This window comes from Meleagris gallopavo, chromosome 17 (genome assembly GCF_000146605.3).
Source record: "Meleagris gallopavo isolate NT-WF06-2002-E0010 breed Aviagen turkey brand Nicholas breeding stock chromosome 17, Turkey_5.1, whole genome shotgun sequence".
Lineage (NCBI taxonomy): Eukaryota > Metazoa > Chordata > Aves > Galliformes > Phasianidae > Meleagris > Meleagris gallopavo.
The window spans coordinates 11,316,099-11,321,360 of NC_015027.2; positions in this window are offsets into that span (position 1 = coordinate 11,316,099).

Sequence of the window (5,262 nt, forward strand, 5' to 3'; positions counted from 1 at the left end):
CCCGCGCGGGACGCTCGGGGTGGGCGGGCTGCGACCATAGAGTCTCCGCGGAGGCCTCGCCTAGAAATCCCCACCATAGAGTTCTCACAGCGCAGAGCCCCGGAGGCGGGGGCTAGAGCGCCGCTCTGGCACCACCCACATCCGGCGGTTCCCGAGGACGGGGACCATAGAGAAGAGGAGGCAGAGCGCCGCTGCGGCCCGAGGGCGGGAAGGCGGTTGAGGTGGCGTGCGCAGGGCTGGGCGCGGCCTTCTTCTCCACAGAGCGCCGGGGCAGCGTTCGCCTAGCGAAAACGAGTAAAACCTTCTCTTTATTTTCAACTGTACAAATTCAGGCGTAGAATAAAGCACAAAAGAACACTGGCGCTGGCTTTCACCACAGCAAAAGGCACGTTAAGAGATAACGACGTGTTGTAGAACACAGACCTTTGCCCTGTAATTTCTGGCTGACTTTTTATTTATTAAGAACAGTTCTATTACTGAAAAGGAATTTCAGGCACTGTTTTAGCCTTAATTAAGGACAAACGTCCATGGGCAGGGAGGATTTTGAGCACCCCGGGGTGATTTTAGGGTTTTCCCTCTGCTGCTCACAGTTGTCATCAAGACAAAAGGCTGTGGGGTAGCAATGGCTTTTCATAGTAATTCTCACAGCACATAAAGGAAATTCTGTTCTCTAATCTCCCCTGGAAGTCCCTCCCATGATTTTCAATGTTTCTAACAGCTGTCCCAGCACCAAGCATAAAAAGCAGCGTTAAAAGGGTTCTGATCAAAGCTTTGGTCCAATATGAAAGCGTTGTAGAGAAGCTCCTTATCAGATGGGTGCCAGAGATCACAAGCATTGAATAGGTGACACCAGCACCTGCCTGTGCCATTGGATATCATAAGAGGGCAGGAGAACGCCCAGGAATTCCCTGCTCCCAGGATCAGGGTGCTGGAGCCAGGCTCCAACCTTCAGTTTCCCTGTAAGCACCACCACTTTGCTTTGTTACAATGCACCCCATCAAAAACACCCACAGAAGTCAACCAAACCCCCCAGACAGGAGTTGATGTGGGCATGGAGGAGGTTGTAACGCTCTCCACAGCAAAAGCTCAGGATTCCTCTTTCTGAGGACGACTCAATGTTTTACCTACACCTGTAGGTTGTACTGGGAGGGTAAGGTATCTCATAACATGCCTGAGCCACGGCTGTGACAACCAAAACAAGAATCTTCAGACACCCAAGAAATCTGATCACTCAAATCTAACATTTATGAAAAGATTTATTGGCTATTTCAGTTTCATTAATTGAACAATTCTAAGATTTTTTTTTCCTTTCATTTTCCTTTAGAGGTTTCCCAATATTAATAAAGATATACTGAAATGTGCACAGGAGAAACCACTGTAAAACTGGCATTTGTACTAAATAATGTGTTTGTGTATTCGTACCCAGAGCCACGTAACCACTAACAGGCACGTACATCAGTGGTAGCTGCTGTTAGATGGTCATAATTACATCGTCTGGTAATAAACTGTATCTTAAAACACTCGTAGATGTTAAGTAAATCTTGATAAAAAAAATTCCACTGTTAGTTTTTGACAGCAGAGATTCTAGTGTTCAATCTCAAGTGCCACCAGGGCACGTCTCATCAGCTCACTATGGAGCCTTACACAATTGCTTTGTTCTTCCAGTGAAGAGAAACCCCCAAATCCTGATGGGAATTGCCATGGGAGTGCAGGGAGCTCAGCTATTCACAGGCTCAGGTCTCATGCATTCCTATGTGAAGCAACCTAAGCAAAAATACAAGTTCTCCCTTTCAGAGGCATAAGTGCTAAACAATCTTGGTTCTTTACAAAATCCTTCAGGGGAACAGCAGATAAAGAATTAAACGAGCAATCAGGCATCAATATTTATTAACACAAGACAAAGGAAACACAATCAATGCGTTAATGGAACACTGTCCAGCCAGATGTTAAATTTAAAAATGTATATCTAATCTAATTTTAAATAAATAAAAACTTTTTACATAATTACATAATGCTGTAATCTGAATTTGACAATGGTAAATAGGTTGACAGAAATTAAAGAAAAATTGCATTTAGGGCTAGAGTTGATCATTTTTACAACCTTTTTAGGACAGTTAGTATGACACATCTTAATTACATTTATTTAAACCAGAGATGCAGTGCAAATGTTAACGAAACAGGACTCGAAATTACCTGTACCCAACACATTTTGCTTAGGGAGTATTCATAAACAGTAAGACATACAAAATATTTTAGTTCCAACTGGTAAAAATTCCTAGTTTAAGTTTCATTGCAGCTGGTAGCTCGGAATCTGACAGATGGCAAGAGGAAATTATTTGTCCTCTGCAACTGGGTAAGCTGCAAAGCCAAACAAGCATGGGAAGTCTGCTGCTTGGGACTCACCACTTAATTCAGCAGTTATGGAACAGAACCCAACTCTGAACCTGGACACATGACATCAGAATCTTCAGTGGCCCTGCAAGTTTAGTGAAGTTAAATATCTCAGTTCTCATAGACACCAAGCAAGCATTTGAAAGTGAAATGGTCACATCTCTTGACAGCCCTCCCAAGACAATCAAATAATCATTTATCAGTTTGGAAGAACAAACTGACCCTGACCTCAAAGAGGCTAGCAATGAAAAATACTTAGCACTTAGTGCTGTACAGTTAGTTACCTCACAGGGATGTTGTAAGGATTAGGTAATATCCTCATCTACAGATGAAGAAACTGAAGGAGTGAAATGACCTGTTGAAGGCCTTGTGGCAAGTCATTAGCAGAGCTGGAGTTAGAAATCAGGGTTTCCAGATTCACAGCTCCATACTTCTTCCTTCCTCTCCAATACAGTTTTTCACTGCGCCAAACACAGACAAAAGCATTCAAAGAAATCAAACCCAGCCAGCTTTATCCGTCACTCACTGGCAATCAAGAGTAGAATGTTATCTCGTTCTAAGGACAGGACTGTAAATTTAGTTCTCAGAGAAATGTAATATACCAGAAGATAAAGATTAAGAGCACGCAGTAAGCTTGTGAGACAGAAGCCCAAAATTTGAGAAACTATCCAATACTTCTCCATATAAAGACCAAAGGAAAAAAAAAACGAGTCAGGTGTGCCGTTCAAAAAAATTCCATTTCACAAAGTCAATTTGCCATGTACTGAGAATCTCTGATCAGATTAATATATCCACTTTTTATTTCTGAAAAGGGAAGTAAAATAAAATACTAGATCTGTACTTTAAATCCATTTCTGCAAACAAACGAGGGGTTTGCTGAAACAACTTCCCCAAAACTTTAATCTCAGTAAGAAAAAGGCCCTTTGTTGCTTTTTTCATGAAATATGCAACAACAAAGTGAAGCTGCACTGCAGGTCGCTTTGCTGTGCAAGAAAAATAAAAAAAAAGTGGTGCACAGCTGAAAAGAGCAACTTCAGTGCACTTCACACTAGAAATAAGCAGCTGCAGTACCAACTGTATTAGTCACAGTTACACCTGTTGCTGTCCTTACACTGTGGCCAGTTTGTTAAAACTAAACATACCAAACTTCACGTAAAGGTGTTGTAGGATCATGCTGTAAGGAATTAGACACCAGCGGCAGAAAACCTGTCACATCCACACAGCAGCACAACACCACAGAACTTTCATCTGCTGTCTCATTACAGGGGCAGACAGGAAAAAATAAACTGATACATGCTGATAAACTGAACCATTTGCAAACAGCTCAACTCGAGACGTGCCGCAGAATCTCTCAGTTTCTATTTCGGCACTGAATATTTTCCAAAAATATTCAGAACTTCCCATCTGTGTTGCAGTACTCCTGTCCTCAGAGCTAACAGAATGCATCAGAAGTTGTTCAAGAACCAAACTGTGATTTGCTTACGGATCCGCCAGGTTCTGCGCTGATAACTGCCACAGGATCTTCAGAGCTCATCCTATAAACCTTTTAAAAACCACCTACAAATTTGGGACGAGGTAATGAGGAGCATTTTAATAACAAGTTTATTTACACTGTATACCGTATTTGACTCAAAAAACCCTGCTGCAATATCTGGTATCAACTCTCATTGCTTCCAAAATCGTATTTCCTTAACACCCATAGGAATTTAGAATATTATTCAGGATTACTTGAATAAAGGTCGTTCTGAGTCAGAGCATAAACGCCATCTCTCCCTTCAGCCCAGCGTGCAGTCGCTCCCTGGCAGCAGGAAGAACTTGGACCTGCTGCTCTACAGCTTCTGCTTCTTTATGTTGACCAGTGTGAAAGCTAACACAGCATTCTGAAGGTTGGGATGTTAATGTTAACGATGCATTTACCAGAACTGCTGTTGCATTTTTACGCCTCCTTCTGTAGTAGTAGAACTCTCAGCCAAAACCCCAGAAATATCAAATTGCTTCCAGGGAACGTTTGGAAGGAATCTGGGTCACCATCTCCCAGCTTACAGCAGAGCTCATCTACTGCGATTCTTGCTATACCCCCAAGGGAATTGGATGGAATAATGACTGAACTGCACAAACAGTGAATTTAACTGCATGTTCATCCATAGGATTTTTTTCCTCCTTTAAACACGAGGTTTCAGAGTGGAGGCAGAGACTGTAACTCCAGTGCATCATTTCAGTCAAGCATTTTGGACTTAGCACTGCGATTTCTACCAGATTCAATGCAACTCTTTAAATATCTCAGCCTCGTTTAGGAAGATGTGCCTTTAAATCATGGGTTTCTATGTGCTACGACACGCTTCTGGCCAGCAATAAAAGACTACATACTGAAAGAAGAAAACTTGTGTGAGATCTTCGTATCTCACATCAGCTGTCTAACCAAATGGAATTATGCTAAGGACCACAAAAGTTACCTGTCCTTAATTTCTACCTTCAGCTGTCATCATTACCCAAGTTAATTTTCTATCTAAGTGAATTATGTATAATAATATTTACATATTTAAAATATAGGCAAAATTCTTTTTTAAATTCAAGAAATATCTATCTGAATAAGTAACTCTTAGATTCCGTAAGTTATTGATTTGGTCATGGCACAATTTTAAATAAGTTGTGTGATCCCACAGAATGGATAGCTACAGTACAGATGCAAAGTACATTATATAGTAGGGAACTGCAGAACTCCAATGACCCTCCTCTTAATAGTTTATTATCTTAACTAAATAAACCCTCCCCTTAGAGAATCCTAAAACAGTATTAGATAAAAATACAAATATGTACAACAGATGAAAAAAGTAACACTACTGTAAAGGCCTTAGGAATTTTGTAGCTCAC